Below are 22172 nucleotides of genomic sequence, written 5' to 3' on the forward strand. Positions count from 1 at the left end.
GGCCCTGCCCCATGCTGTTCCTGCTGCAGCTGTTTTCACAGGATCATATTGTGTAGCAGGGCACATACCATGACAATTTGGGTACATGTAGTTGTTGAGTACTGCAAGGCTCCACCAGATGTGTCCAGGCACCGGAACCATGACTTGAGCATCCCAAACACACGCTCGATTATATTTCATGCTTGTGCGTGTGCCTCATTATGGAATTCTTGTTCAGGTGTGTGTGCATTTCTGATGGGTGTCATCAGCCACGGGTCCAGTGCATATCCAGCATCCCCCACTAGGTGACCATTAGGGATGTCCCCATTGACAAATGTTTGGTACAGCTGTGTCAGATGCCAGATATGGGAATTGTGGTAGCTTCCAGGGCAGCCAGCACACACATTCAGTATTATGCCATTTCCTAGCTCTTTCTAACCCCCTGTTATAAAGCCCACCTTAGCGTGCTTTTGCGGGCTTTGCGCGATTTTGCAGGAAGTTGAGCATAGCGCAGCATCGGGCAGTGCCGGTTAATCAAGTTTAAACTATTTCTGGCTCCGCTAAGTCTGCTCTTCAGTTTTTCCCTTAGAACTGCTCTACTTTCAATTTAAACAGTCTATTCTCTATATGAAAAGCCCAGCACTTGCTCCTAAAGCATTTTTACAAAGGTAAAGCACTCTTAAACAAAAAGAAAGCACTACATCCACCTACAATCCCTTTGAGTACCCTTTACCCTATAGGTCCTTTCTGACTCAGTTACACAGCAATCCCTTACACTATTCTAGCATGTCGAAGGGTCAATTACTGGCATCCTCTTCAGTTCAGCTGGTGAATCTGGGAATCTTGAGGCAATGTTACAACTGCCTCATGTACACAGACAACCCTCTCCTCCTCCCAACAAATACAAATATATGTGAGAGATGCAACTATATAGCCAAACTGGAGGCTGAGCTCTCTCAACTCAGTACTGGCAAAACCAGTCAGGAGGAGAAGTTAACCACACACACCACAAACACATTTTCACATAGACCTATCACAACTGCAAACCAAACACATAAACACACAAAAACATACTCGGAGGCTCTAATTAAAAATCTACCAAAACAACAGAGGCCTTCAAAGCAGACATCAAAGCAACCACTACCTCAAAACATAGCACATGCAACACATAGTTCACAAAGTCAGTGTGCCAAACAGTAACAGCCCTTAAGGCCAAACAACATGCCTGATACACTTGTAATAGGTGACTCCATAGTCAGACACACTGACGTCCCGCTCACCAGACTGAACAAGGAAAAGGTTACAGTAAGCTGCCTGTCGGGTGCTAGAATCTGCCACATAACACAAGCACTCAGGTCACTCCAAAGCAAGTACAAATATGACTCAGTCATTGTCCATGCCGGTGTGAATGACCTGAGACATACCTCCCTGGACTACATGAAAAGAGACAAAGAGGAGCTCTCTGATTATGTAGCCCAGGCCGGTATGACCCTGAGCCTGAGCAGCATCTTACCCTCAACAAGAATGATACCACAGTACAAAGACAAAATGATCAGCTTTAACAATTGGCTCAATTACTGGTGTCATTCTAAGGGGATCCAATGTCTGTCTGCTTGGGATGACATGCTTGACAAGCCACGCTGCTTTGCAAGGGACAGCTTGCACCTGTCACCCCTGGGCTTCCGGATATTGGCCAAGGCACTTGCCACCCCCATAGTGCCTTTTTTAGGCAAGTCTCAAAAGACAAACCCACCTCCTTAGAAAACACAAGTGGAAAAAAAATAAGGGTAATGCTGCTCAACACCAGAAGTCTAAACCTCAAGATGCACGCTCTCGAAGCCCTCCTCAGTATGGAGAACATCGATGTCTGTGCAGTGACTGAAACCTAGTTCAAGGCTCCTGAGAGCACCCCAGCACTACCAAGTTATACCTCATATCATGCTTTTCGGCCCCAAAACTTGGACCGAACCACAAAAGGAGGGGGAGTATCCATATTCATCAAAGATACCCACACCTCCAGGTTAGTGGCAATGCACGAAGCATCGGAGACCATCCATGTGCAACTAATCATAGTCAAAACTGCCCTACAGTTTGTAGCATGCTACAAACCACCCTCTGAAACTCAGGAACCTTACTCAGCCTTCCTGAAGACACTGGAGAGTATGAATGTCTCTCCAAATATCATCATATTGGGAGACTTCAACTACCCAAGCATAGACTGGGAGCATTATTCAAGCCCCAACACCCTAGCCCAAAGGTTCCTAGAATTCATAAACTCAAATGCGATGGAACAACTAGTCACCACTCCCACAAGAGATAATATACTAGACCTGATCATCACAAACAAGGGGACACAAGCCTCCACACCAGAAGTATACCCTTCATTGGTGAGATCAGACCATAAATTAATCTCAATGGAAATCCACATCCCGACCCACCCCCAGCACAAAAGACCACACTGAAGAATTTCTCAAAAGCTGACTTCACACTTCTTAAGACTGAAGTGGTATCCTTCAAGGTCCCTGGGCCAGTGGAAACCACAGCCCACACCGCTGAATCCTTTATAAACGCTTTCTACGGACACCTTCAGGAATGCATGGATCATGCAATCCCAAATAAAACCAAGACCCATTCCCCCAAAGACAGGCATCCTGTCTGGTGGACCCCAGCCATTAACAAGCTTTACAACATGACAGAGCAAAATCCCCAAAAGGGAAGGCATCTCTGATCAGTACTAGCAAAAAACTACGATCACTCATAAAATCATCCAAGGCCAACTTTGAGAGAAAAATCGCAAAAGACACTAAAGACAATCACAAGGCCTTCTTTAGTTATGTTAGAAACCTGGGTGGAAATTCCCAGATATGCTCAGAGTTAGTCCAAAATGACAAAAAATACACTGAACCCACAGACATTGCTAACATACTGGCAGACAGGTTCAGTACAAACCCCCCCCCCAAAAGGAGAAATATCTATCCCAGCAGAGTGTAGCTTCCCTGATAGCTCAGATGCCCAGGTGAGAGCCGCCCTCTCCAAAGCTAAAAACACAGCATCAGTGGGACCAGACGGTGTCCCTTGCGTGCTACATGAACTCCAAGAGGAACAAAACCTGCACATAAGGCTGCTGTTTAATCTTAGCCTTACTACAGGATACGTACCCAAAGAATGGTGTACAGCAACAGTGGTTCCACTCCACAAAGGAGGTGCTTCTATGGACCCTGGAAATTACCACCCCATAAGCTTGACGAGCCTGGTCTGCAAAGCTATGGAGAGGATCATTATGGAACTCATAAACAAAGACATTGGGGAACTACAGACACTGGATCCTACCTAATTCGGCTTTGTCAAGGGCAGATCCTGCCTTTTGAACCTGGTCGACTTTTTTGAACAGTCACTAAGGCCATTGATGAGGGTAAGGCAGTTCACACAGCCTACCTTGATCTTGCAAAAGCCTTCGACACAATACCCCACTTGGGCATTATAGACAAGCTCACCAGCTTAAATGTAAACCCATATGTCATAAGATGGGTTGCAAACTGGCTCAAGGACAGAACCCACAAGGTCGGAATTGCTGGAGCCATGTCAGACTCTAAGCCAGTCACAAGCGGTGTCCCACAGGGCTCGGTCCTGGGACCCCTCTTGTTCGGCATTTATTTTTCAGAGGTACAAGCAAACATAGGAGGATTGTGGCTGACAAAGTTCGCAGATGACTGCAAATTGGGTGCCATAATTGATACTCCAGTGGACACAAGCATCCTTCAGAAAGGCCTCATAGAAATGGATAACTGGTGCCAGAGCCATGGCCTTAAACTGAACACCAAAAAATGTATAGTCATACCCTTTGGGAAAAACAAAGTACCCACAAATTACCACATAGGTGGTAATCCATTAAGTACAGAAGAAGTAATCAGGGACCTAGGGACCCAAGTTGACAGTAACCTCTCATTTGACCCTCACATTGCCAAGGTGGTTAGGAATACCTTCTATATTACCCACCTTATCATGAAAGGATTCACATCTAGATCAAGAGAGGTCATTGTGCCTCTATACTCTTCCCTTATCAGGCCCATAATTGACTACAATGCCCCATTTGGGATGTACCTTACCCGACACCTGCAGCAGTTAGAAAGACCCCAAAAGTACCTCACCAAGAGGATCAAGGGTCTCAAACATATGTCATATGCTCCCCGGCTGAAGAAACTCCAGCTCTATTCAGTCGCATACCGCCTACTCAGAGGCGATCTATGCCTGACGTACAAAGCCATGTCCAATCCGGAATTAATGGACATGCTCCATCTCAGAAAATCCAAATCCACCAGAGCCACGAGAGCGAGAGATTTGAACCTCAACACAGAAATAAATAGGATGTGCTGGAGGGACAGATTCATAACCCAGAGGCTCCCTACACTCTGGAACAGAATCCCAGTCCATGTTAGGCAGAGCCCCTCACTGACTCTCTTCAAGAGAAATCTTGATGAGTGGATGGGAGATCATGGGTTTACCCTGGGGGTCATCTCTGTGTCACTACTAGACAGAGGCACAGTAAACTAAACCCTAAATGGGCATAGTATTCTCATTCCAAGGGGTGGCGAAAGTCACACACACTCTGGCTAGGCTTATAAATGCCCTAGGGCAGATAGCCTAGTATGAAGCTATGAACCTATGAACCTATGCCCTAGGCATCACACATGACCTGGCAGTTGATGGAGGGGAAGCCCTTGCGGTTGATGTAGGCCCTACCCCACTCACCGGCTAGTGCTTTGATGCATATGTGCGTGCAGTCAATTGTACCCACTACCTCAGGGTATTCCACTATTTGCTGGAAGAGACTCATATTGCTGGCCAATGCCTCATGGGAATTGGGGAAATATACATGATCACCGACATGTGCTGACATGGCATTCAGGAACTGGTGCAGTACCTTGGATGCTGATGCCTGTGAAATCCCCATCATATCACCAGTTTGTCTCTGGAAGGTACCTGTTGCTAGTATTCTTAGGCCAACACATACCTTGGTTTCCACTGGGATGGGTTCCCCTCTGTTGGTTCTGTGTATGAGACGTGGCCTGCACAGCTCAACAATTTGCTGCAGGAGGTCTCTGTCCACTCTATAGCGCTCCACTATCTCCAGCTTATGTAGCCCCTGGTAGGTTACCCTGGGTCTGTACACTCTTCTTCGTCTCCTCACTGTGGGTTGCTCAGCAGCATTCGCAATGGCACCACCCTCAGCATCTTGCACATGTTGGCTTATGATAGCAATGGCAGTCCCTAACATTTCTTTGTCTGAGTTAAGCTTTTTAAGTTTTCACTCTTTGTATACTGCAGTGTTGCAGTGTTCTTGCGAAGAACATGGGGGGATGTTGTTTGCAGAGTTTTAAGTGTTGGGCTGGGCTGGGCCAGTGTACTGCCTGTGTAATTGGCTGATTCTGATTTATTTCACCTGGCAGCTCTGCTAGTTCTCCTTGGTTAACTTCCTACTACTTCTTTTCTTTCCTTTTCCCTTTCTGTTTCCACAAGGGGAAACGCCGCGCAAACAAGCGCAGACATGCGCACATGAGGACACACGCATGCACACAGGCTTACACAGGCTTATACAGGCTTACACAGGCTTAGACAGGTGCAGACACGTGCACACAGGTGTACACAGGCTTACACATGCTTACAGGTGCGCGCACACACGTGCACACGGTGTAAGCACATTTGCAAGAAATTTCAGATATATCCAGGGTGTACACCTTCGGTTTCTGGGTTTCATCTAGGACAACTGTAGACACGCCTCTTCCAATCCTGAGCAACTCAGAGCAAACACAAGCCACTCTGCTCCAATAAGCTTACAGTCTTTCATACATACCCCCTCATGATGTCACCTATCTTCTACTCTACTACTCCCCTACTCCTACACTTACACTCTAGGGACATGGCTCACATGCCAAGGAAAATTGGGATTCACTATCCTTATCCTCATTTGCATAGGATTGCCTACTAATGCTTGGTTACATCTCTCAAACTGAGCTTCTCCCCTTAGCAACCACTACTCAGTTGCCATGTTGTCTTCAGCCTGCCATTCACCTGCATGTCAGAAAAATATTTTAATAAGAATGCCTATTTTTGGCTATTTTTTATTTATTTTCTGGTTTTTAAAGTGCCGCATGTTTGTGCGGTGATGTGCTATGCTTAAACATCGGAGAGCGAGGAAAAAAATTGATTTTTATTAATTTTCAACCTATAAAAATGCCAATGGCCTTTTATTTGGCCATTGGCATGCTTCCTCAACTGGATGCATCCTTTATTTGGAGCTGTCATAGCTCCATTTAGCTATTTGCAGAACGGAATACATTTCTGCAAATAACACTGCTCTTCCATGGACAGGTTAGTGGTTCCTGGATCGCAAATTTACCTCATTTGCATACATTTCAGCAGCAAATGAGGTAATTTGCATACCATAACACTGTCCATGCAAGAGTAGTTTTAGGAGCTCTCATGCACGCCCCTGCCAGCTTTTGCTGAATTGCTCAGCAAACATATTGCCTGTCTGACGTCTTACACTACTCTTAGACTCCGTGCAAGCCTTCGTGAATCCGGCCCACTAATATGACAAATAAAAAAATGTAAAGCTATAGGGCTCATAGAATTATTATTTTTTATGTTTCTGATATGTTTTTGCAACCATAGCTTGAATATTCTTTTAGTCACCCCTATGTAATACAAATTACATGGGCAAAACAGAGCACATACCACTCATTTAGTTATACATGAAAAAGCAGAAGTGGAACAGAATTTTACACCATTTATTTTTCAAAACATTTAATAATGTTGTGGCAAACCGAAGACCTTCCACAAGGGAAGGTGCCACATTTGTCAACCTGTAGGTTTAATTTTTCACTAGGTGAAACAAATCCATTGTGTACCACTATGTCTTTGATATTTATACTTCTCTTGAAAGAGATATTTACAGTTTCTACAAAGATTTTTTACACCTCCCATATTAATTAAATAGGGCCAATAATATCTAATAACATCAATCATTTTCATACTTTAAATATAATATATATAGTAACAAAATAAACTTTTCTACACTCCTGCACAATATTAACTTCTCTATTATTATTTATCTTATTTACTAAAGGCCTATTATGAAGTAAGCTAATATATATTATTTTATGAAGGGCATCTAAAATAACATTTTCATCATCCACCCTTTGCTTGAAGTTAATACGTGTTTTTATTATTTCCTTTTCTAGGCCCATTTCATCATTACATAGCCTGCTAACTCTCAATAATTCATTATAAGGCAGTGCCTTCAAAGTATGCGGTGGATGGCAACTAGTACTATCCTAAATATTATACTCTCCACTTCCCTTTCTGTGTATATTAATTACTATATCACAATTCCTAATAGTCAAAGTGACATCTAGATAGTTAACTGCTCTTCCAATCTGTAAGCCATCAACTTTTATCTGAAAACAACTTGCATCTAAATCATTTATAAACTGGGGAGCTATTTCAGCACCCCTTACATAAAAACTCAAATCATCTATATATCTACAATATAAAATAACTATTAAAAAATTCAATCTATACAAAAATTCCACTTCAAAAAGGCCCATAAACAGGTTAGCATACATGGTGGTAAATGAGCTTATTAAACTAAAGAAAAAATATTCATCAAACAAAAGTTTAATAATTCCATCACATAATTCAGCTTCCATACCTAACTCATAGGTAATACTTGTATAAAGACTTTTTACATCTATAACTATCCAGCAATATTCTTCATCACTTTTAGCATTTTTTATTTTATCCAGAAAATGGAAAGTGTCTTTAATATAAGAATTTAACTTAACTACATAATTCAAAAGATAAGAATGTAAGAAAATTCCCATATTATGGAGGAAATAATTATGTGCTGCTACTATGGGTCTACGGGGGGGGGGGGGGGGCTCACATTTTATGTGTCTTTGGCAGACAATAGAACTTAGCCATTGAGCTTCCTTCTACATTAAATTTATTTAGGGCATCTTTTCTTGTAAAGTAGCCCAATCTTATACCTTTAGCTACTACTTTAAAATGCATTACAGCTTGATAGAAAACATCAATATTTACTGCCCTGTATACTTGACCATCAGACAGGGGTGGCTCATGCTATAGGACTGCAGCCCATCCCACCTAGAAACGAAGAAGAAAAGAGAAATAAAACAAAACAGAAAAATAAAATGAATGAGTCCTGGAACTCCACGCATGCATGCTTGGAGTTCCTGGTACTCTCTCTCAGAACTCCAGACTGCTCTGGCAGGCAGTCCAGATAAGGGAGAATGGAATCTCTGTCCTGCAGCCTGTGCGGTGATGATGACCGCAGAAAAGAACAACACTGGACTGCATCGTCAGCAGGCTGGGGCATCCAGCCTACTCTCATGAGAAACCAGCATCATTGTCAGGCTGAGAAACCTACCAGGAGGAACAGAAACCCAGCCATTAGCTTGTGCAGGCTGAGGGGAAGACTGAGAGTGGATTTACTGTGTGGATGACGGGAACGGAGACTGCTGAACTAATTCAGGTCAGGAGGTGTGTGGAATGCTCCAGTTGCTATATACTGGTAGTTAGAGAACACATGGTGGTGGGTAGAGAATACCTCAGACTTGAACCCTGTACCTTGGATGCAAGTGGCAAGGGCCTGAATTCCCTGCCCACCACCATTTGTAAAAAAAGTTTGCAGATTTTTGCCTCATATTTGTTCTGTTCCTCATAAAAATCTGTGGTTTCTGTATGTTTGTTTTTCCTTGCACAGTCAGTAGTGCAGTGGTGTACTGGTAGCATTGTTGCCTGACTGCTACAAGTTCTCTAGTTTGATCCTTGGCTTGGGTGCCTTGTGTGTGGAGTCTGCATGTCCTCCCATCTCATATTTTTTCTGTTCCTCATAAAATCTGTGGTTTCTGTAGGTTTGCTTTTTCCTTGCCCTGTCAGTAGTGCAGTAGTGTACTGGTAGCATTGTTGCCTGACAGCTACAAGTTCTCTGGTTTGATTCTTGGCTTGGGTGCCTTGTGTGTGGAGTCTGTATGCCCTCCCATCTTACAAAGACATGTGTCTGCAGTGTTTCTCCCTGGGCCTCTGCTGAAAATTGGCTTTTGTTCCAAGTCAGACTTTCCTGGTTAACAAATGTTAAATAAATAAAAATAACAGGCATTTGAATTTCAGACTTCATATTCTTCAGAAAGTACATGGTAACACAAAACCTTTTATTCTAGCAACTTTCTAAGTTTATAACATGGATATATGAAATGTGTCCCAATTTTTGGGTCTGTATCCCCCCATTATTGGCTTCATCCAGGTTTTTTGTGCTAAGGATGAGAGCTATGGTGAGAACTGAATTCACTGAATATGTTTGAGGGCTGTATTCCCCCATTATTGACTTTTTTCAGGTGTTTTGTGCTAAGAGGTTGACAGCTATGGTGAGAACTGAATTCACTAAATGGTAGCCATTTAAGTGTGTCTTCTTCTCTTTCACAAAGCAGCTGATTTGGCATAGTGATATGTTGCTCTGACTGTTTTGCACAGGGTCCTGGGTTTAAGACTTTGCTGTGAAATGTATGGTAATAACACATCATTTTATTCTAGCAACTTTCCAACATTATACAAGCAATTTTTAAAATGTGTCCCTGGTTTTGGGGCTTTTGCCCCTCCCCCAAATAAATTTTGGCTTTTACCAGATTTCTTGTGCTGCAAAGTTCAGTGATACAGCTGAGTGTTGAGTAGATTTTACAAGGAGCTGAGAGCTGCAGGGGAACAAAAGTTTAGTGCTGAATCAGTTTGCCTTTTTAATAGCACAACAGGTAGGGTACTTGCTTTTGATGAAGAAGGCTGTGGGTTTTACTCCCACAGTAGGTAGATGCATTGCTCATACTGTACTGTGTTGTAAAGAGGGTTGATGCTGCAGTCCTTTTTGGTGAAGATACCTAGTAACTATGAACCTGTTATCAGTTTGCTATCCATTCCCTATTGCGATATTGCTAGCTTATAATTTTTTTATGCAATACAGGCAATTTATTCCTCAAGGGCAACAGGCCCTTTATTTGTAGATGAAACAATGACATATAAAGTTGTTTGCTAGAAGAAACCTCTTCATTAGAAACAATTTTCTTTAATGTGGAATTTAGATGACTTTTACTTCTTCAGAGATTGTGCATATTTACTGATACTGGTGGACTGTAGAAGTCTGAGTAGACTTTTATGATGGAAATATTCTGAATTGGGCAGTTTTGTCATTATTGGTGCATGCATTTTGTTTCATTATTTACTGAAAAAATGTTCAAAACAATAAATTTAAAATGACCTCTAACAACTGTATTGTATTGTTCAAGGAATATAATTTAATACAATTAGGAAGGTGTATCAAAGAGCACGTGTATGTTTCGTGTTCAAGGGGCCTATGATTTGAAAACAGCCCAAAGTTAATCTTTATCTGCCATTGGCAAAATGCATTTTCTTAGAATGTGGGTTTCAATGCTGTTTAATGAATGTGAGTTTCAAGAGCAGAGAAGTTTTAATGCTAAGTCTATTTTCATTGTGAGACTGCATTGCTTTGTTTAGCAGATATCTATTAGTGTTTGTGCTGTAAAATGCCAAGTAAACTTTCAAATGAAATCCAAATCATTGCAGAAGTAAAGCAGTATGCACATTACAGTGTTTATGGTAAATGGGGCAAAATAACCAAGGAATGGGACATTGGAATGGCTGCAGGGGGGAGGCTCCATTTGACCATGATTTTGTGAGGGGGAAGGGCAGCAAACTCAAAGACAGCCTCAGCTGAACTATACCTCTCAACTGTCCAGATTTTTGCTTCTTATTTTTGGTTTGTTCCTCATAAAATGTGTGGTTCTCTGTCAAATCATTTAGGAATTAAGTCACTAAATAATGACAGGCATTGAGTTTCAGACGTCATAAGCTTCAGAAAAATGCATGCTAAAGCAACACCTGTTATTCTACCAACTGTCTTGAGTTTATACAAGAGAAATTTTTAGTACTGTTTGTATGTTCCCCCAATATATTTGGCCTTGTCCAGATTTCCTGCATTAAGAGGTTAAGAGGTACATGCAAATAAATAGCTTTATAGAATTAGGAATATCCAAACCTCTCAACTGACCCCAATTTTGGCTCAAAATGTTGCTCTCCCCTAATAATCCCTCTGCAAAATAGCAATTTTGGAAGAAAACATGGAGGGTTTACAATTATAAATAACTAATGATCAGAGTTATAGATTACTTTTATTTCAGAAATGCATGTAGATGCTCTTATTTTGTCAGCTGCTCAAGTTAACAGTACTAATATTAAAAAGGTGTCCCTTCTTTGACAGGTTCCTAGCTATATTGTACGGCAATTTGATATTTTTGCATCACATTTTTGGTCCGTTTTTCATAAAATTGTGGTTTCCTGGAAAATTAGTGGCAAATCATTAAAGAATGAAGTTAGAAAATAATGGCAGACATTTGAGTTTCAGATTTCATACCCTTCAGAAAATTCATACTAATGCAAGACCTACTACTAGTCTATTATCTTTCTATGTTTATAAGCGCAATATTTAAAATTTGTTCTTATTTTTGGGCCTGTGTCCCACTTCTATATATGGCTTTGTCCAGATTTCTTGCTCTGAGGTTGTGAAGTATGAGCCACCACTGTCAGCCAGGGACATTTTAAATTGTGACATACTTGTTGCACCCCACTCCCCACTGTAATGGCTTTGGATGTGTCCAAGCAAGGCAAGGAGCAGTTATGCAGTGTAAGTGTGCAGAGTATTCCCCCATCCAAGGTAGACCACAAGTACAACTGTGGCTTTTCATCTGTCCTTAATTTTGCAGAATGTTCTGGTTTTCTGTCAAATTTTTATACTGTTGATTTATGCTTATTATTATTCACAAAATACATGCTGTTGCAGTGCCTGTTGCTATGTGTTTAAGTAGCAATGCTTTAATGACCATCAGGTAAGCTTGTCAGAGATTGTAAGATGCAAGTAAGCTTTAATAAGCATTCCGTTAAAGAATTACCAACATTGAAAGCCTTTTTGTTGTTGCCATGCAGAGAATATTTACATAACTAGATAATGTATACGCCTTAGGTATTGAAATGCATATGACAGTATTTGTAATAAAGGACAGGATTACAGTATTTTCAGAAGCTCATTACATTTGTTGGAGACTTGTAGTCATCTTTGCAGGCTTTACCCGTAAACTAAACAGAATGCCAATCTATCATGTGTGATCCATAACTTGTGCAGTAATCCTTTAAGCAATTTATCTTGAGCTTATTTCTTGTTTGCTGTTAATTTTTTACTTTGATCATGTTTTCCCTATGAAACAAGTAGATAGTTGTCAGGCAGCAGGTCTTTTTTGGATAAGAAACATTTTTACAAGTGGGGGTATCACAGAGATTGCTACGTTCAGCATGTTACTTGGTAATTTTGTAAAGCTAAATATAAATTATAATTAGAACTGCTTTTGACTGGCATTCCACTAATGTATTTAAAAAGTAATTTATTTTTTCATGCCTCACAATCTTTGTGTTTCCATCTAGATATTAAGTAAGTTGTCATGTAGCCAATGCTTTGAAATATTTTTTCTTCTACACTTCATTTTGTCTTGATTGAACTCTCTTAATAATGGTTTGGCATCCAGGGAAGTGTATTTAATTAAAGTTCCAGTTGTGGTTTTGAGCATAACTCCACCTCTTTTAGCTGACACACCCCTTCACATTGGCCCCACCCATTCAGCTGTCACCTGCAGCCCTCCTTTAATTTGAAGTCACCAGCTATCAGATAAATGGTCCATACACATTTTCAGGTATTATTTCCAGTGCATAACAACAATTTTTCTATCTTTATCTGAGGGTTTTATAATTATGTCCGATATTTTACATACATTTAATAAAAACAGCCATTCATTCTTACACATTTTATACAAAATGCCTTTCTTCTTAGAGGAAAAATCTTTTAAAACTTTCTCTAATGCAAAATTAAGCATCTTAGAAAATTGCAAAATCACCTGGTTGTTAAATACAGGTATAAAAGTACTAGTATAAGTAACCATTTCAGTATTTACAGTGCAATATGCATCAATATTTTCAGCTGTTTCAAATGAGGACTCACAAGAGAAGAAATTCAGCAACTCATCTTTATTTGCATATACACTGTCTTCATTTACTGACATACTTTCACCATTACATTCAAAGTAATTAACCAAGTGCAGCTTTCTTATTAACTTAAACACTTCTGCACTACTGGGGCTGGATGTGCCCTGTGTGAGGGATGTTGTAGCACTTCAGAAGCATGTGCAGGAACCATGCTGTAGCTCCCCCTTGTAAGGAAGCATTAGCTTGATGGTATCCATGACTCCAAGGACAGTCATGGATAAGTGTTACACTCAGTAGGGTAACACGGGGATAGAGATGCCATGGAGCTGTTGATCTAGCGTGCCCATGCCTAGAGGTGGAGGCAGACTTGGCCAGGGGTGACAGTGATGAAGTCTTTGGAACAATGTGAGCCATCTATAAAAACTTGACCTATGACCATGTACATTTCATTTGAAACCTTACATGACCAAAGTGGGCACTTACCAGTGTACATGGCTGTATCACTGAGTGACAGTTGGTCCAATACTGCCCTCAACAGACATGTTTATGGTAGATTATGCCATGGTAGTCTGCATGCACTGCAGGTCATCCCACAGGCCATGTAGGGGCTGCACTTCCTCACGCAGGCCGCTCAATACACTTACAGTCTCTGCCATAGTGTGCATGGCAGTTGTCTGTGCCTGAATCAGAAATCTGCATATCTGCTGATCAAAGGGAATACCTTGGTCAGGAAATGACCAGGAGTCATGGCAGTGGTGGTAAATTACATTCCTTTCTCCTATGGTAAATGCATGCACCTTACAGGCAGAGCAGTTTACAGATGACATCTATGGTGGTGACACCTGCGTTAGTTTGGTAAGGCTAATACAGACAGGATATTCAGTGCTAAACACAGGTGAAGCTGTATGTTTGACCTGACCCTCTGCTGCCATTTCAGAAGTGGGGTATGTGTGTGTTCTTATCAATGTTAGCACTGCTGACAGTGCCACTGTGTCACTAGTCTGTGCCAGATGTGTGCTGCCATCATTATCATTTGCAGATAACCTGTTGATATCAAACTATGCCAATCTGTCGTGGTGGATCACTCACTATATGAAACAGTGAAAGCATTAGGATAACACACCTGTATCAGTGCTGGAACATGTAATTCCCCCAACATATGCCACACACATTGGTACAGACCTGTTATTTGTTTGAAGAGATTTTATTCAAACAGCATATGAGCACATACATACATTCATAGTGGTATAGGGTGTTGCAGTTGCAGTCCCAATACACTTGGAGAATTGATACACATATGTATTCAGCTGAATCACATCCTCGTATGTGTTAGTCACTGTACAACAGTAATAGAACTTACTAGGTTTAACATGGTACATCCAATACAGACATATGGACAGTCAACAGCAGCACAGCTTCCACATCTAGTCATTGCCATGCATGAGGTTTCTTTCACCTGACCCAGACAGGGTTGCCAGCAACTCTTCCACTTCTGTGATATGCTTTTGTGTGGGCAGTCCACCTTCTTTGATGGACATGTCCCTTGCAGTATAAATCACGTGGGTTCCCTTTTCTGGTCTTCAGATGCAGATCACTTGCAGTTTTAAACTGTGTAATATAATAAGAATACACACACTAACAGAATACACAAATAAAAGTAAAAAAATAACTTTCCATCATTAGTCTTGACTTAGACAAAGATTTTGACTTAGCCAGTTGGTCTTATTTATTTAAACCTTTTAAAGAACACAACTTCTCAACTGAGCTGATAGCACTAATTTCAAAGTTCTACATTAATTCCTGTGGATATGTCAAAACTGGCTCCTAACTGACTGCCCAGACAGGATTACCAGCAACTCTTCCACTTTTGTGAGATGCTTTTGTGTTGGCAGTCCACCTCCTTTGATGGACATGTCCCAGGCAGTATCCTGAACCTTGGTCTTAGCATGAAGTATCATATCAATGATCCTGTGATGCACCTGTACTATTGTCCTATTATGATCACTCCTTACCACATCTGTCTCCAGAAATCTTTGTCTAATTTAACCTTTTCAAGAATACACATGCCAGTTGTGCATAGAACCTACAGTTCCTCCATCTCAGGTGTAGTGACTTGTCCTTTCTTTCTGCTCTATTCCCTGTTAGAGTGAGGGATCTAGTAACCTCTCTTGCTTTTGTACTCTGTTCCTTGTCACAGTGATTTTCCCCACAGCAGAACATTATCCTCTCTTGTCCTTGAGTTGTGTTACCCCACACACTAGACTTTTTGGTATCTATTCCTGTTGCTTTTATGTACCTATATCTGTACCTTGCAGTCCTGAGAAGCATAACTGTCTGTTGTGAGTATGCCTATATAGCAGTACAAACCATTATCAACTACATTCCTATTCCTAAGCTGTTCAACCTGCAATATGATGACAAGATATGGATATATGTACTTTTTATTTCACCAAAATAGGCTTCACAGCATGGTGGTTATGCTAATGAAGTGATTTATTGAGATTGTGTCTGAATTGCTCCCATAATATGATGCATTATCACCCATGGTCAGGAAATACAGGGTCATCACTGCCCATTCTTGTGTTACTTGTACAGTATACTTCTGCATGGACACTGCAATATTCATAGTGCTACTTGACTGTGCTCGTGATGAGTTCCATCGTGCACCCACAATGCCTGATAATGTTCTTGTAGTGGGCTTGATTTCTTCAGGTGCTGGTTTCACAAGACACTTACCTGGTGCAACCAAGAGACTAAAATCATTCTCTCATTGCTGTAAAGGTATTGTAGGGAGTGCTTGCTGGCCCCTCCTTATGTATTAGATTGAAGCCTGGCACCAGCCTGCCAGGGTGGCGAGTAATGCCAATGGCATTACCTGTTTGGATGAAGAGTCCAGGCATAGATTTATTGACCTAAAGAGGTGCCACCTCAACTTGCTCTGCCAGTGGGTGGCAGAAGTTATACAGAGAGAGACAGTAGCCCCCCTGTAAGCACGATGTATCTGGTTATACATGGCTATGGCTTTGTACTTTCTGAATATTTTCTATTTCTTTTCCTGTTCTTTCTGTTGCCAGGGACAAAACAGACAGATTGCTGTATATCTTATATTTTATAATGGCAGGGAAGATAGCTAAGAACCAAGAAGCCTATCTGAGGAGAAGCGATATACTGCCCAGGCATGGGACAAGTGTTATATGTACAGATCTGTCAATTAAAATTGAAATACACGTTGTCATATATCTACTATTGTGCTGCATTTTTCATATTTTTCTTTATATGCCATTTTTTTACAGGGTCAGCTGTGATACAGAATGTTGAGAGCAGGTGACCACCTGGGACTGTACCAGATGATATGCCTGCCAATGATTCAACAGTAGTTTCCAGTCCTACCTCTCCAGAGCTCACTAGTGCTTTCCATGTCCAGTTGTCTGGGGGTGGAGTAGGGTGGAGCCCCATCCTGTAACACTGACCTGGAAGTGTCCACTGGTTATCTAACATTAGATGTGGTGGTTGGTCATGTCCAAGGTGAACTGGTAAATGGTTTATTGCACTTGTGAGGCTGATAGAGTTGTACAGACAGATGTCCTTGTCTAGGGGCCCACTAGGGACAGGGTCTGTTTATGATGTCAGCCACAGAAGTGACTAACATTTGGATGAGTTCCACTTTTGACCACTTTTGACCATTTAGACAGGTTCTCTGTACCCCAGCTTATTTCCCATGATGCTGTTCCCATTCATTTTCAGTCCTTCATATGTCCAGTTGTCCTCCCCCTGTCTTTCCATCTGTCTGATTATCTGTGTCTTTCCACTGTTGCCTTCTTTATTTTTGGGTCTATACCCCCCATCTGTCTGTGTTTGCATTTTATGTTTATTTGACCAATCCTGCTAACTTATCTAGTCCTTCCTTCTACCCCATGCATCCTCCTTGCCACCACCCTCTCAACTCTTCTTTTTCAAAAATGGAAAATGGACACGTCCCCCCCAAAACATTTCCTTCTTCCCTGACCTGCCTTTCTTTCAGGTGACCTTGTGTATGTTCCTCTGCTTATTGTTGTTCTAGTTCTGGCTTTCGTGTCTCACTCTTTCCTTCTGATTTATTATGATGCACTAAGTTGACACTTTGCTGTGTTGGCACTCTATGACCTGCTCACAGTGCCTGATTTGCAGCTGTGAAATGCTTCATTGCATTTGTGAATGTACAAAGTGCTGGGCATGCTACCTCATTGTGGCTCTTATGTTCATGTGACCACGCATGGCAAAAACCCTTTAATAGCAAAATTGCTGCTGTTAATGCAGCCCATTCCTTAGCATGCTGGCAAGATGTCTGATCTACAACATAGCTAAGCATCATCGGGCCACAATATACTTAAACATCTGTGATATTAGAGCAGTGCTGCAGCATTATGAATCCTTCTGAATACCCACCCAGTTTTCTGCAATGCTCTTAGACTTGGTCTCTTGAGTCATATTTTAAAATTACTACTTGTGATCAGCATAAATACCCACCTAAATTAATAAATAAAAATAGACATAGAAAGGACTGTGCGTATTTGACAGCAAATCTTTATTTTGTATCGAGGTAGCCCTGAAATGTTCATTTCAAGCAAAGGTAACTTTTCTCTCCAGTTCTCTGTTATGTTGACATTCTTCACCTAGACATTCAGACTAAACCATTTTCACTCAGATATATGCAGCTTACACCTTTAATATACGCATCATCACAGCATTTTTTTTCAAGTTTACTTTTTACCAGACGTTCTAGAAGGATTAGTCTGATTTGTCTCAATAGCTGAGTCAGAGAAGGAGAGAGAAACGCAGACACTTGACAATACTCATGTAACCATGCTGCAGTTTTACTTAATTTACAAAATGTGTGCATGCAATTCCTTTCCATCTGAGAAGTTCTCATGCAAAGTGCAGTTTATGCTGATTTGAAGTGACAAGTGATGATAGACCTCTCATACATAATGAAAATTAATTCCATAATAAAGTTCCTGCCTTACCACAACAACCTGGCCGTCTTGTTTCACGGTAATTTTCACAGTCTTCTAAACAGATTGTCATCACTCTTTTGAAGTTTAGCATAGAATATGTCAAAAGTCAAATCAAACATTTCCCAAAGTTCAGACTGGTGAGTGAATTAATGATAATTTAGTTAACTACTGACAATCATAAGATAAAAGATATAATCTTAACTTGCACAGAGCCAGAAGTCACCACAACAAATGGAATGAATTTCTATCCAGTGTAAACATCTTAGGATTTCATTAAATTGTGCTCTGAAAGACAGACAGACATATATTTTCTTTAAAACCATACATAATGTATGCTGGTTACATGTAAAATTCTGATTCAGAATGTGTCTTGTTATTGCCGGTTTGGATGTCTACAAACCACTGCAATCTGAAGTTATAAGGCATCATAGTTGGCTCTGACATGGTGTTATTTTTGTGCTGAGACATACAGCCTATAGCAGAATGCCGTCCGCATCACTGTCTTACTTATCCCAGTTAAAGAACAGTTTTTGCCAGTGACTGATTGCATAATAATGTATTCTTGCTATGGTTAATATGTGCATTGGTATTCTATCTAGTAATAATTTACTGCTTATGTCCCAGTTGCATTTTCTGCTCTGGTATAACTCTCGGTAATTATTGCAGTTCGTATAAGTGCATTCATTCTGTTAGATATACTCCTGTACGATATACAAATGGCTAAGATAATGTCTAACACATCAGGACATGCAGGGATCTTTTACATATAAAAATGCATGTGTACGTACAGTCTCAAGGAAGGTAACTACTTCTTGGGGACACAGCAAAGAGGGTGATACTTCAGAGAGGATGGTACTGTACAGGCATTTACTTGACAATATGTTCACCCTGTATATTCACCCAAAACACCATACCATTTCAAGAAGACCCAGATTCAAATACCTCTTTGCAGCCTCATTAGGCACTGTTGCCTGCTCATTACCTAGTAGGATAAGAAACAGATTACATGAATTATGCATTAACTTACTATTAATGATTATAGGGCCAAAGAATGCAATATAAAAAAGTTAAGTGATTACTGGCATTCAAGAAGTTTGATTGTTATTTCATGTATGGATATTTAGTACCCATATATGTTCACTTTTGGAAAAAAAATAGTTTGCTGCATTCTTTGATGCTAATAGGAAGTTTGTTTCAAAGTCTAGACAGCCATTGTGTAATTTGTCTGTCCCTTTTTTTTAGCATTTTTAACACTGATGTTTAGCAATAAATTATCTGTTTTAGTGTTTGCACCATGTCATACAGCCTAGATAAAATCTTCTAAACATGACCAGGCCATGCAATTCTTATAGGACAAGACAAAGATCTGCCCAGGAGAAAAAAAAGTGACAGGTTCCTTAATCTGCCTTCACACGTTTTGTTTGCTAACCCATGGATTTTCTTTATAAGGAATTTTTAGACTTCTTGTAATTGAGTTATGCATGTGGTTTTAATGCTCTTTCTTGTATCTGTTTTAGTCATAACTATGGTCAGAACAGCAAGAGTAAATACAATATAATATATGGACAATGTAGTATAATGTAATCGACCAGCATGTTTTGGGTATGAAGAATGAAGCTGGATTACCTACAAAAAATGTTCACAACCAAAACTTAATGCAGACAATGACCAGGCAACATAATTAAACACACATAACTATAACCTCCCTGCTTGGACTAGACCATAGCTCTGAGTATGGCTACATTTTCATCAAAACTGAGTTTATCATGAAACATTTTCCTATATCTGTAATCTGGTTGTCTATCTTTAGTGGTTGCCCACCTATCTTGTATTCAAAATTAACATCATTAGAGACCATTTGATTGTTGTGCCATTCTGAAGGCAGATGGAAATCTGTACCCCATGATATGTCTGTGGTTATCTAACCTGATAAAAATACTAGAGATTTAAAAGTAAGATAAATGTGGTCTATAAACTGCATAGCAAACATTCATTGAACTGAATTCCAAGTACTATGAAGAAAAAATTAATGGCCACTTTAAAGATGCTGAAATGTCACACAGTGTAGGTGCTGGTCTGCAGATGAGTGAGACTTCTCACTAGCTATTGCATTTAATGAAGGAATCCTGTATTTGGGATCAGTGAGGCATTACATAGGTTCATAGGTTCATAGGTAGGTACTAGGCTATCTGCCCAAAGGCATTTATAAGCCTAGCCAGAATGTGTTGGCTTTCGCCGCCCCCTTAGATTATTTCCCTGTGCCTCTGTCCAGCAGAGCCACTGAAGTGATCCCCGAGGTAAACTTTCTGTCTGTTTCATTTTCCATTGCAGCTGCCCACACTATGAACATTTCAGACCTTGTATTTATTTTTCAGCAATTCAGCGAAAACAGAGTCCTGAAAATAAATACAAGGGTTGAAATGTTCATGGCGTCAACAGCAGTAATCAGAAATAGCTAAATTATGTTCTGACAAACACAGAGCATTACAGTAATATTCGGTCATTGAAAATGGATATGAAGCACACTAAAAATCAAGAAATGAGCACATCTGGATCACTTGAAAGATAGAATGCTACACGGTGCAGACAGAGAACAATAGAAAGCTATATGGCTCATTGGTTTATCTGAAGGTTAGGTGCTCATAACTGTTTAAAGTTTCTTTAGACTTTACTAGAACATTGAGCAGGTGTAACCAAGGACAGTACTTTAATAGACAAACCTCATACATGGTTTGCTCCAGTACCTGCCCTACTTGCAAAGCAACCAGAGCAGTTTTGTTTCTCTACATATACAGAACAGCAGGAATGTTTGTGATTATTTGTAAGCCAGGAAAGTGCTTAAATGCAACAAGACTGAAGACATTGGAGGATATGAATGTATCACAAAATACCATCATACTGGGAGACTTCAACTACCCAAACATAGATTGGGTACATTATTCTAGCCCTAACACCCTAGCCCAAAGGTTCCTGGAACTCATAAATTCAAATGCACTGGAACAACTAGTCACCTCTCCCACTAGGGGAGATAATATACTGGACCTGATCATCACAAACATGGGGACAAAATGCAACACACCGGAAGTATACCCCTCACAAGTGAGATCTGACCACAGACTAATCACCCTGGATATACATATCCCACCTCCACCCCCAGCACAAAAGACCACAGTGAAAAACTTCTCAAAAGCAGACTTCACTCTTCTTAAGACTGAGATGGTATCCTTTAAGCCCACTGTGCCAGTGGATACCACATCCCACAATGCCGAATCCTTCACAAATGCTTTCTATGGACATCTCCAAGAATGCATGGATCATGCAATCCCAAACAAATCCAAGTCCCTCTCCACCAAATGTAAGCATCCTGTCTGGTGGACCTCAGCCATAAACAAATTGTATAACAAAAGAAGGAAGCTACTGCACGTCAGAGCGAAATCCCATGAAGGGAAGACATCTCTGATCAACATTAGCAGAAAACTACGTTCTCTCATAAAAACATCCAAGGCAAACTTTGAGAGAAAAATCGCTAAGGACACTAAAGATAACTACAAAGCCTTCTTCAGCTATGTTAGAAACCTGGGCAGAAACCCTCAGATATGCTCAGAGTTGGTTCACAACAACAAAAATACACTGAACCCACAGATATTGCTAACATTCTGGCTGAGAGGTTCAGTGCAAATTTCTCCTCCTTCACCCCCAAAAGAAGAAATACTTATCCCAGCTGAATGTAATCTCCTGTCATCTCAGATGTCCAAGTGAGAACTGCCCTAAACAAAGCAAAAAACACAGCATCAATGGGACCTGACGGTATCCCGGGGTGCGTGTTACGTGAACTCCAAGAGGAGCTAAACCCACACATAACAATGCTATTTAACCTTAGCCTTACTTCGGGATATGTACCTGAACACTGGCGTACAGCAACAGTGGTCCCACTCCACAAGGGGGGTGCCTCTACAGACCCTGGAAACTACCGCCCCATAAGCTTGACTAGCCTGGTCTGCAAAGCTATGGAAAGAATCATTATGGAACTCATAAACTGAGACATAGGGGACCTACAGATGCTTGACCCCACCCAGTTCGGCT

Source organism: Protopterus annectens, chromosome 2.part2, assembly GCF_019279795.1.
Source record: "Protopterus annectens isolate FY-2018-M chromosome 2.part2, PAN1.0, whole genome shotgun sequence".
NCBI classification, from domain to species: Eukaryota; Metazoa; Chordata; order Ceratodontiformes; family Protopteridae; genus Protopterus; species Protopterus annectens.